Source organism: Aulostomus chinensis, chromosome 3 (genome assembly GCF_037954235.1).
Source record: "Aulostomus chinensis isolate RoL2024-O1b breed Wild chromosome 3, RoL_Achi_v1.0, whole genome shotgun sequence".
Taxonomy (NCBI): Eukaryota; Metazoa; Chordata; class Actinopteri; order Syngnathiformes; family Aulostomidae; genus Aulostomus; species Aulostomus chinensis.
The window spans coordinates 9607880-9620305 of record NC_141322.1 but is presented as its reverse complement, the minus strand read 5'-3'; the positions used below and the strand labels follow the sequence as shown (position 1 = coordinate 9620305).

General features: G+C 38.6%; 1 pseudogene across 1 annotated transcript; it reads left to right on the top strand.

Annotated features, from left to right (window-relative positions):
• Nucleotides 1–8971: 8971 nt before the first annotated feature.
• LOC147267592 (blue-sensitive opsin-like) lies at nucleotides 8972–11763 on the top strand (annotated as a pseudogene). Its single transcript, XR_015112051.1, has 5 exons — nucleotides 8972–9797; nucleotides 9878–10046; nucleotides 10122–10287; nucleotides 10382–10637; nucleotides 11524–11763. The product of XR_015112051.1 is annotated as a blue-sensitive opsin-like (transcript).
• Nucleotides 11764–12426: the final 663 nt, after the last annotated feature.

Genomic DNA, 12426 nt, shown 5'->3' with positions numbered 1-12426 from the left:
ACTGATGAAATGAAACAGTATGTGATTGTCAAAGTAGTCTATTTTACCTGGACATCAGAAAGATCACGAACACATCCCAGAATGAGGTGTGTGTGTGTGTGTGGGGGGGGGTGTTAATATTTCACATTTATCAATGTGATTCTGCCAACAGATCATAAGTGGATTAAGACATTCACCACAAAAAGAAAAGATAATAAAATCAAAAGCTTTTCAAATTTTAAGTACACTGGACAAATGTTGTAAACATGGATTTATTGTTGAAAAGATGTTTTGTATTGTGACGTGGAGTTTAGTAAAATGGTTTTATTTGTAACAGTATGCACACTTTATTTTTATGCAACTTTAAGATTGTGTGTTTTACTTGAGAATTACAGATTTAATAATTGGTAGTTATTTGTTTGTAATTTTCTTGATAACAAAACAAGCAGATTTGTGGTAGCATTTATTTATTATTTAGCAATATTGTATACAATAATAACAATCTAATTTTTTCCTATAAAATTGTGCAGCACTCGTAACTGGCATTGCTCAAAGCGCTTGATTCATTCTCTGTGTCACAAACACACAGCTATCAGCTACAAGAATATTTAGCAGTGATTTTACTTTTTATCTTCAATATCATTACAGCAAAACGATACATTTGCTTCATACTGGTGCATTACAAATATTAATTCTTCCCCGAAATGGCCATTCACCAAGATTTTTATATTTAAAAGATGGGTGTAAAGAAAACTTAAAAACAAAATATAAGGAAATTGTAAGTGATACGGACCATAATAGAATTTTCTTATTTCCCTAACTGTTACTTGTCAATCATAAATCCCACAGGTCATTTTCTATGTCTAAGATACAAGAAAAATTTTGTAAAATGAAGTAAATGCCTTGATGAGAACTTTCAAATAAATACCTCTATGATGAGGAAACTAGACGATCAATTTCCATCACTTTTTCTATATTTTTCTATTTGTAGCTGAGAAAGAGCTGTTTTATTTTGTCTCTTAGTTGTTTAATGTTGCTTTCTATTTTCTACTTATGTTTTCCTTTAAATATTTGATTAATTTTAAGCTTTTTCCATGTACTGTAGACTTTCCACTGAATTTTTATGTCTGATTATTCATCAATTTTCTTGAGTGTTGATGGGCTAGGGCAAGAACTGGGAATGCACCAGTACTGCCACCTAGAGACGGTCTGATCCAAACAGGAAAATTGTTAGAGAAATGGAACTATGCTACATAGATTTATTCCTGATGTAAGACAGAGATTTGTTTTATACATCAAACAAAAAGCTTTACTGGAGTAGCCCAAAAATATGAGAAATAGGAAAAAAAAAAACTGTTTCATTACAGTTGTGTAAAAATAAGGGTTCTCTACAAAATCTAAACATTTTTATGGGCATTAAGATATCTAAATTTGGTTTCCCTTCATAAATTAAACAATTTGGGTAAAAAGAGCTGAGGTGCCCCACAGCATAGTGGTAAAATGGTTCACATTTTTTTCCTTGTGTCTTTATTAACATGTACAGGTCCCAACACAGGGCTCAAGGCTCCCACCAACATTGCATTCCGCGGCAAAAAGAAGAAGGAATGGCTTGAGTCCCAGTAGCATTGGTCCCCAGATCGCTCTGTGCTGTCTCCATGGCGAACTGGATGGCTTTCCTTTTTGCAGCCCGCATGATGCCTTGCACAGTGAGCAGCCAGCAAATCCTCTCCACCCCACTTTGATGGCATGCTTTCCAGCCTCTTCTTCGGCATTGCTCGACCAGCTCCTGGTACTCTTACCGCTTCCCCTCACTCGCCTCCTCTATGTGATCCTCCTCAGTTTTATCAATATCACCTGCCTTGAGGAAACTGACAAGAGCATGATGTCTGGCCTCAGGGAAGTTGTTGTGATGTGGTCTGGAAACTTGAGCTGCTTGCCCAAGTCAACTCATAGATCCCAGTCCACCGCTGAAATAAGAAGGCCGGCTGCTGGTTTGGGCTGTGACTGTGGCTGCTCTCCAGCCCTGACAAAGGCGATGTTCCTCTTGTCATGTGGTTGCTTGTTGCTGTTGTTTTTGGCCATGGCTTTGGAGATGCCTTCTGCAACTGACTTCAACACTTGGTCGTGCTGCCACCAGTAGTGGCCCTCACCCAGGGCTACCGAGCAACTGTTCCGATTGTGATCCAGAGAGCCTTTCCTGGAGCACAGAGCACAAACTGGAGAGTCACCCATGCCCCAAAGATGGAGATTGGATGGGGTGGGCTGGTAAATTTTGCACTAGCCCAGATTAATTGTTCAACCTCAGCCTAAAAGTAAGGCAAAACAGCAACAGATGAACTTTCTTATTTTTAGCCATCAAGGAAGCCAGTAACATTGAAGTCTTTGCAAGGCAGGTGGATTGCCAGTTGGAAGAGGCATACAATACAGGTAACAAGCAAGGAGTTAGTAAGAGATTAACAAGAACAGTGGCACAAAATAACCTCTTATATTACTGGTCATTCTGGCTTGGTACGAGTTTATTCAGGAGGAAAGCCCAAAACTACACACAGAAACTTATTACAAGAGTAATATCTGAGCACAATAGTAACAATGGGCCTCATTCTTGTTAATCTCCTCTCCAAATTAGCCAGTGATACATAAGTACCATATGTGCAACCTTTTTATTATAGTCTAAATCATCAAAAAGATTCTTCACTGATACTCAAATATATGATGTATGATATAAAGACCTTAGACCTTAAACCCATAAAAAGTAAATAGAAGTAAACAACAACTATAACATATGTATAGATTTATATATATTTCATCAGTATTTTTATCTGGTCTAAGGCAATATTCACAGTTTGCCTTGAAGCAACTGTGTATTTTCATCTGTCAATACCTTTCGGTTTCAGGTATGCAGAACCCAACCTACATGGATATGTAAAATATTCAATTCATTCAGTTAGAACAAATGCAGTGAATGTTTTTACAGTTTATGGTATTTTTCCATTTTGTTTTTTCAAAATACTATTATTTGGCACAAGTCCTCCATGTAATACACTAGTAGTCCACTAGATGTCATCAAATACAGAAGGAAACACAGACATGATTCCTTCAGGCAACGTACACATTTTGTGAGCCCCCGGTTTGACTTGTCTAGAATATACTCAGTTAATACCCCGCATTGAAAAATACATGAAATTGTATTTAGTAGATGTATTTAGTTGTTTTATTTTGGGTTTCATATAGATTCATAAAGGCTGAAAAATATGGTGCATATTATGTGATGAAAAAGTCAAAGACAACAACATAGCCTTCAGTTTAAGAGTTTTATCTCACAGAAATGATAGCAATGATTTCATATTCATTTTCTGAATTTTATTGGCACTTTTCTTAAATGCACAGAATAACCATTTTCTAATTCATTGATAGGTCCTTTGCTGAAGCAGTTTTGATGCAACACAAAAAACCTATATGAACACAGACATGCAGGTTTCTTTTTTGTCCCTTTAGTTAAATATTACCTCTTTTTAATACAGCGCTCTGATCATTATGTCAATCATGACAAGCCTCATACATTAAGAAATACATACACTAGCTCATCTTTAAAAAAAAAAGTAACAATTTGCATGGATTTTTTGAGTTTGTTTGATTAAATCTGTTGTGAGAACATCTCATGAGTGTTTTACAGTTAGACCAACTCCATTTGTTTAGGACAGTCAACTGTCACAAGTAGTGGGTGAGGGGGGAAGTAGACCAAAGTGCAGACAGTAGGATGGTGCACAAAAGAGGTTACTTGAGACAGGGAAACTTGGACACTTGAAGTGAGGTTGGACATTTGACGTGAGGCTGGACACTTGACGTCTGTACTTGAGACTGATGACTTGACTTGGGACTGACAACCTGACTTGAGTCTGATTACTGGAGATTGAGACTTGAGAAGCACAGTTCGTGATATACACTCATCTAAGTGAACGTCAAGACGCAAAAGCACAACACGAAACAACGTGACACACGACAATGGACCAGCACTGAAACAAGTGAAACACAGAGGTTAAATACATGAGGGAAAACAAGACACAGGTGGTGCAATCACCCAGGTGAGACACATAAGGTAAGAACAGGAGGGAGGTCAGGAAGACAGGACATGACTACAAAATAAAACAGGAAGCACGAGACAGGGATCATGACATCAACATCAATTGATTCAAGCCTTAAATGCTTAACCCTAGAACACTAGCATTGGAGGATTTTCACTCATATGATTCTTGTCATTTAAATTCCCAGCTCCATAATTTTTTTGTTTGGAAATTTCTCGATAATGATTACTTGATTTTTTAGGGATTTTGGAGCCTTTTTATAGGGTCCCCATGGTAAATTTTTTTCATTTTGTGTGACACTGCATATTGGGATTTACAGAACAGTACTTCAATTTTACATACAGAGTTGTACTTTGATGAAATCTATATTTTATTAGGAGTATTATAGTGGGTAAAATATACCTGACATAAGTGACTGTCAGGAACCTGCCTAGATCCGGTGCACTTCTGCTCCGTGTCCATGTTTTGTTTTTTTTTCCCCCAGGGCTGGGCAGGGCCTTCCGGTATCCTCTGCAGCTACCACCCTCTGCACACTTGCAGCTCATTAACCTGATTCCACTCTCCACACCAACAGTAGTGATAAGCCAGTCTCTTCCTCCACTCATCGCCAGTTTGTTGTTTCAACCTCTGTGGTAATGCTCTCGGCCGCAACTCTAACGATTACTAAGTATTTTCTTAGACTCCAGCTCGGTTTCCTGAATTTTTGCCCTGAATTACCTGTTTTGTTTTTCCTTCCTCCAGCCCTGCTGTTTACCTGCCATCCATTCTGCCTCGCCCAGCCCTGTCATCCATTTGCGTTTGTTCTCCTTTCTTTTTTGAACCTAGAGCCTGAATAAATTACTCTTGCTGTGATCTGCATTGTGGGTTCTGTTCTGTGCCTTTTTTGAACTCCTGACAGTGATGGTGTACTAATTTATAACGGAAGTGTTCTTGGGTTAATCAAGCTAAAACAATTTAATGGTATTTAGAGGTCAAATTACTTAAATTAAGCTATTCTAACTTCTTTATTTTGCTTCTGCTTTACTAAAAAAGTCCATGCAAATTGGTACCTGAACTTTTTCACTTTTTAAATTTATTTCACTGAAAGAGTGGCAATAGAGCATACTGTAATCAAATTTGCATAATTACATTGTTTATTGAAAGCATTGTCAAATCTTATCACAGTCTTTATTAGTTTAAAGCCTTAGTTGTGAAGATGTATGTTACTCTTTCTGTAGAAAAACATATATGAAAAGGAAATCATTTGCTTTTCTTCCAAAAAAAAAATTAGAAAATTGATTCAAACATGTTAAACTGCAGGTATCATGGTTGTGCAGTGGTTAGTCCTGTTGCATCACAGCGAGAAGTTTCCAGGTTCAAGCCTGCTTGTTCTCCCTGTGCCTGTACTATCCAGAAAGAACCCACGCAGGCCCAGGGAGAACATGCAAACTCCACACAGAAAGATCCTGTGCTTGAGTTGTGGCTCGAACTCGGAACCTCGCTGTCTGCTGACCACTGCACCACCGTGCAGGCTGAAAGGAACACTCTTATTATTTATCCTTTATTATATGAAAACACATTTGTTTCAATCATGGTTTCAGTGTCACCTTACTGTACCTTAAACAGCAGGTCATATCCAGGGTTTCTCATCTTCTAAGCAGAAGGAAAACAAGGATTTTCCAGTCAAATCCAATGAGCACAGCTGTTGGTGATTCAGACTGTAAACTGGTGGATTAAAACTGGAGAACTGATTGCGACCTGGTTCAGCTGCGCATTGCATTGAATTTCACCATTATTCTAGGTCCAAAAAAAGTTTATAAGCGGACATTGACTTCAGGTATTTTGTGCAAGATAAACACACTGTATAACTTGAGACTAAATCAAATGTGAACCTTCAAATACTGTATTAATTTAAATAATTTGTCACCATGTGAGCTTTTATTGTGATGTCACAGTTCTTTCTTTGTCATTTCCATTTAGATCAAGCTGTAAAAACAAAAGAAAAAAATCCCAAGTCTTTAGTTTCAGCAATTATACAGTCAAGTTTGAGCCCTCAGTGGGCCACAAGTTTTAAATCGGTATTTGAAATGAAATGAAGCCTTTTAGTTGTCATTTATTCAGTCATACATAGCTATGCATGTGCTGAGCCTACTGCAAGTGATGGAGTGCCAAGCAGATTGAAACAGGTCAGTGGAGCTCAGACAAACACCTTGACCTGAGCTGCCTGTAATGTTTTTTTCAAAGTAAGAGCATTAGGAAACAATTGAGAAATCAACTTTGAAAGCCTAAAGAGATCATGATGTAAAAGCCACACAAGTGACATGGAGCAAGGATTATGGCAGCAGGAGGTGGAGGTTTTTGAGAAGGTTAGACCACACAAGTCTTAGTCTGCTAGCGATTTAAAGGACAACAAGTAAGCAGCAACTCCACGTTCATAATTGTCTAAATCAAAGACTCTTACTTGCCCCATGCCTGCCTGGCTTTACTTTAAGTTGGTACATACAAGATGGTTTAAGTTGCAAAATCAGCAGTCTATTCAATGAAGCATAACATTAAACGACCTATCCCATCACAGCCAAAGTTTTGTTCACACTGTTTCAGATGTATCCGCTGGAGGACACAGACTGTACTGAACTCAAAAAGAAGGATTATTGGATTCCTTGTCCACCAAATGTTGTATTTTCAGAAAAAATAGAAGCCACTTTTCTTTTGCAACAAAAATGTATGACGTGAGAATAATAATGCAACTACAGTAACATTTGAAAAGCCACAGACTTGGATGTGAACAAAGGAGGAAAATTAAATTGTTGGTTTAGAAATGCATAAGTTGCTAGAACTTGGGGGGTGGGTGGATGGGTGTAAGTGGTAGTAAACTGGTTGAAATGGAAATACTGTGAGTAAAAAGATCAATATTCAGTGATTGATCAATACATCAGGTCTATTTTCATTTTTTGTTTTTATTGTTATTATGTGACTTGATGACTTCTGAACGATAAATGAGGTGACATGGTAAGTAAAAATGGGCGAAGGGGGTCGGTGTTTGGGATGTCAATTAGAGAACTACAACACCGTGATAATAACGAGTTAATGTGTCAACTTTTTCGATTATTAAAAAAAAAAGTTTGTTTTTTTACTTCCAAGTCATGCCTACACATTTTTTTTAAATTTTAAATATCAATTAAATCTTTTTTAGCATCATCTCTACCATCTGTGTAATTTTGTGTTGGCAGTTTTAAATATTGTTGTTGTTTATTTCGGCATTTCCAATAAAATAATGGAATAATTTGATTTATATACAGGACTGTTTTTAATAGTAAACAGGTTTTGCTAAAACCTGAACTGAAGCAGGAATCATTAGATCTTTAGCCCCATGATCTCTTGTGACCCTCTTGGTATGCGCCTGATGTTTTTATAATGATAATGTTATAATGCCTGTAATGTCACGAATAATGCCCACACATTTAATGAGCAATTTTCAATTTAATGAAAACTGTTAGGGCAGGAAAATGCCATACATAATTCTCCATAATTTAAAGGGAGCAATTTAAGTGATTTACATGGATACATGTAAAAGTTCTGCAAATATGATTTCACTCAGTTGCCAGTTTATTGGACACATTGGGCCTAGTGTAATCGTAGCCCTGCTATTTATCACCCCCTCATTAATGTTCAGTTGTTTGATACTATTTTAAAGAGATTGATCACTTTATTTTTGTTTTGGGGGGTTGTAGTTTGTTGATCTGCTTTCATTTGGGGGGAGTGGAAGACTGGACATGTGTCAGTCATTATGAAGAAACATAATCAACAAACTATGACCTCTAAAATGAAGATGTACAGTATCATAAAAACCTTTAGATGACTTTTTTAGTACATCCCCCAAAGCACCATATATTACAGCATTTAAAATGGCCATTAAATACCCTGACTGAACATCATCATCCTCACGAATGGAGGCTGAATGAGCCAGCCAGTCGTATCATGTTGCCTCACTTAAATTTTATCTAAGGGTACTTAATAAATTGACAAGTGTTCATTGTTGAACTGCTTTGTACTGAGATGTACGTTCAACATGTGGTAATCCTTCCTTCATCCTGATTCAATAACGAGGGTACAGCTCATCCATCCTAATACTAACAGAAAGTAGGTTACAAGAGGACAGATTGAATGTGATTAGCTGTTGTAATAGCACCGGTGACTGGATTAAGCGATTTCAAAAACATCTCCCTTCCTTCCAGATCGGATTAAACTGAGCCACTGTTGGCATGAACAGGCAAAAGTTAAGTGCACTATTTCCTTATCTTGTTTATATCCCTATGCATCTTCTCATTTGTGTGTAATGTTGCTTTTTCGACCTGATGTGAGAGAAAAGCCATATCCAATTAGAGCTAAAGAGCACTTCCTTTTTTTCTCATCTAGAATTGAGAATAATCATAAGAAAACTCTGAATTGTAACTTGTATATCCACTGATAAAAGATCCAGTCCAACTTACATTGCGGATAAACTCATTATGTGCGTAAACAGTGTAAACTTGAATTTTTAGCTGGTGCAGAGTTTGCGGTGGGGTTTTATAATCAGGGACATAACGTGTTTTTTTTTCAATGGCACCACACCAGCATCAAAAATTCCATATCATGGGAATGGCAGATAGATTTACCTGTCTGCAATGAGCAAAATGAGCATTGTGTGAAATTGAATGTGAGGTATTAATTTATATGTAAAAGTTACACAATATAGCTTGAATAAAGTTTTCAGTTTTATATCCCACTGTGTGCTGTGAAAGTAGATGTGCTGTTACGATCCCTGTCTTGTGTTTCCTGTTTTACTTTGTAGTCATGTCCTGTCTTCCTGACCGCCCTCCTCTGATTACCTTATGTGTCTCACCTTGGTGATTGCACCACCTGTGTCTCGTTTTCCCTGTGTATTTAACCTCAGTGTTTCCATTTGTCCGTGTTGGTTCATTGTCATTTGTCAGATGTCACATGTCATAACGGTTTAGTCTTGTCATCGTCTCAAGCCTCCAGTTTCCTATCACAAGTCTCAGTCGACTGTTTCCCCCTTGTGTTCCCGTGTGAGTGTAGTAACTTAATGAATACCCCTTTTGTGAACACCCCTTGTCCCTGTCTGCATCTGGGTCGATTCCTCACCTCCACACCCTGACATGTGCAATTTCTTCCTGTGTTATGTTAATGTCCTTGGATGACACTGGTAATGTGTCTTCCTAAGTAAATCAAGCAATTATTCAGTTATGATTAATTATCCATCAGACAGCCCTATAAAAGTACTCCCAGTCATCTCCAATGGGCTAGTATATACGAGAGGACAGGATATGCCAAACTGACCATCACATAAGCCATTTTTAAAATTTTTCGTATGTACATGCAAGGAAAAATGAAGCACGGCCGTATGACAGAGCAGAGGATTTCTATATTCCCATTCCTCTGGATACTGATAACATTTCTCTGTCCCTTCCTGATCCCCCAGGACCATCTAGCAAGCTCAGAGACCTACTATGCAATGGCTTTATACATGTTTTTTATATTTGCTGTGGGCACATCCATCAATACCCTCACCATTGCTTGCACCATCCAATACAAGAAGCTGCGCTCCCACCTCAACTACATCCTGGTGAACTTAGCTGTGGCAAAACTTCTGGTGTCCTGTGTGGGCTCCTTCATTGCTTTGTGCTCATTTTCAAACCTATTTTATTTTTGGACCTCTTGCATGCAAGATTGAAGGATTCATGGCTACACTTGGTGGTAAAATATAATGCAGTTCTGACATAATACCCACCAGTTATTTGAAAATGAGACTAAAATGTCTGCTGGTGTTGTTCTAGGCATGGTGAGCTTGTGGTCTCTTGCCGTGATCGCCTTTGAAAGATGGCTTGTCATCTGCAAGCCACTGGGTAACTTTGTTTTCAAGTGTGACCATGCTTTAGCTTGCTGCACATTCACCTGGGTGTTTGCACTGATCGCCTCAGTCCCTCCACTGGTCGCATGGAGCAGGTCAATATCAGTAAACCTGCACATTTACACTCATCCCACAGCTGAACAGAGCTGAGAACTTGTCTGTGTCTGTAGGTATATCCCAGAAGGCTGACAGTGCTCCTGTGGTCCAGACTGGTACACCAGTAACAACAAATACAACAACGAATCTTATGGCATGTTCCTTTTTGGCTTCTGCCTTGCTGTTCCCTTTGCCACCATTGTCTTCTGCTATTCTCAACTACTCATCACACTAAAAATGGTGTGGCAAACTCATAGACAGGACATGGGTCCCACCAACCTGTTTTCCTCTTGGGCTTGCACTCAAACTTCAACTCCCTTCTCTCTCTCCACAGGCAGCAAAGGCCCAGGCTGAATCTGCCTCCACCCAGAAGGCTGAGAGGGAGGTAACCAGGATGGTGGTTGTCACGGTGTTTGGCTTTCTGGTGTGCTGGTTGCCCTACACACTTTTTTCATCTGTGGGTTGTGAATAACCGTGGGCAACGATTCGACCTGAGATTTGCTTTGATACCGTCAGTCTTCTCCAAGTCATCTGCTGTGTATAACCCTGTTATCTATGTTCTCCTTAATAAACAGATTTGTCTGATATCAGTTAGAAAAAAATATACCGACATGATAAAATAATATATAATGTCAAAAAGACAGATTTTTCATGTCTTCTGTTTTTCGTTTTTGCAAACGTTTTTAAATCGTACATTGCTGAAATATCTACAAGTCAGTGTTCCTGACCTCAAAAAATACTTCACGGATTTACAGCAAAGAAAAGTTATCTTAAATCAATGATGTATAAATGAATTAGCAAAACAGACAAATTTAAAACATAAATACAGCTGATTCATGATAGAAATAATGACAATAGGACCTTACTGTTGGCTGCACGGGGGTGCAGTGGTTAGCACTGTCCCCTCACAGCAAGAAGGATCCAGGGTCGAGTCCTGGCTCAGACACAGGATCTTTCTGTGTTGAGTTTGCATGTTCTCCCAGTGCCTGCGTGGGTTCCCTGCGGGTACTCCGGCTTCTTCCCACCGCCCAAAGACATGCAATTGGGGGCTAGGCTAATTGGATACTCTAAATTGACTGTAGGTCTGAATGGTTGTTTGTCTCCATGTGTTGGTCTTGTGATGGACTGGCGACCTGTCCAGGGTGAACCCCACCTCTCGCCCGTAGCTGCTGGGATAGGCTCCAGCCCCCCCGCGACCCTTAACTGGAATAAGCAGAAGACAATGGATGGATGGATGGGCCTTACTGTTCTCAGTTTTTGTTTTATGTGTATTTGTGTGTATCTTTTGCCTCAGACAGAAAAAGAATATTTACATGGAATTTGCGAAGGGGCTTCTAGAAATCTTCAAAAACTGTAGAACCAACATAAAAGTAAAAACTGACCAAGTAATAAAATTTGATTTTAATATATGTAACTGAGTTTTTGTGAACAGTAGAGGGGTCCCCTTAACCTTGGTTTTCCTTTTCTACCTTCCAGTTCCGCTCATGTATGATGAAGATGTTGGGGATGAGTGGAGGTGAGGATGAAGACTCATCCACTACGTCGTCAGTCACTGAAGTCTCTAAAGTTGGGCCTGCTTAGACTGAATTCCAAACTACTTTCTTTGTATTTTCACATTACTACTGTGCACAGTGACTGATAATTTGTGTATTGTAAATATGTATGCAAATGATGTTTGCCGCAATGATTTGCATAGAAATTTAACTTATTTCAATAGGGAGGATTGACACTTTTTTTTTTGCAACAGCAAATATAAAAATGGAAAAATAAAAAATATTCAGATCAAGTTGTTCATGTAATATCCTTTTATTGAGATATGTTGTGTTTGATGTCTTACACTTTTCAACAATACTGTTATTTCTATATATTCAGTAAATGGCATCCTCTCACCCGCTGTAATATCTATGACCAGCCTGCATGTGCAAGCTGATCTCAAATGCTTGCAATTACAAGGCCTCTTCAGTGTCTTATGCTCTTCCCAAGCTCAAGGTAAGGAGGCAAAATGCCAAAAAAGTTACTCAGAGATGGAGTTAAACCAGTCGAGTGGATTACAGAGGGCTGCAGCAAAGGACATTATCAGATTGAGTGTTATAGGAAACTAGATTAGCTGGCAAAGAACTACAGGGCTTTTCCTTAAACAAGAGGGATTACCCTGTTTAATCAGGTTGTGACATTGCTTACCAGTGTCCATTCATATCAAAACAAGTGCCTGTCACACATATTTTGACCCAGATATGCCTGCTTGTGTGAGGTCACACACATGTCCAAATACTGGTATCAAACATTTCTGCAAAGCTTTTTTTTTTCCTTCCAAATACAGTGATTGTTACAGAGAGATATTACGTGACACAAGTTTCTTCAACATATTACACACATCAT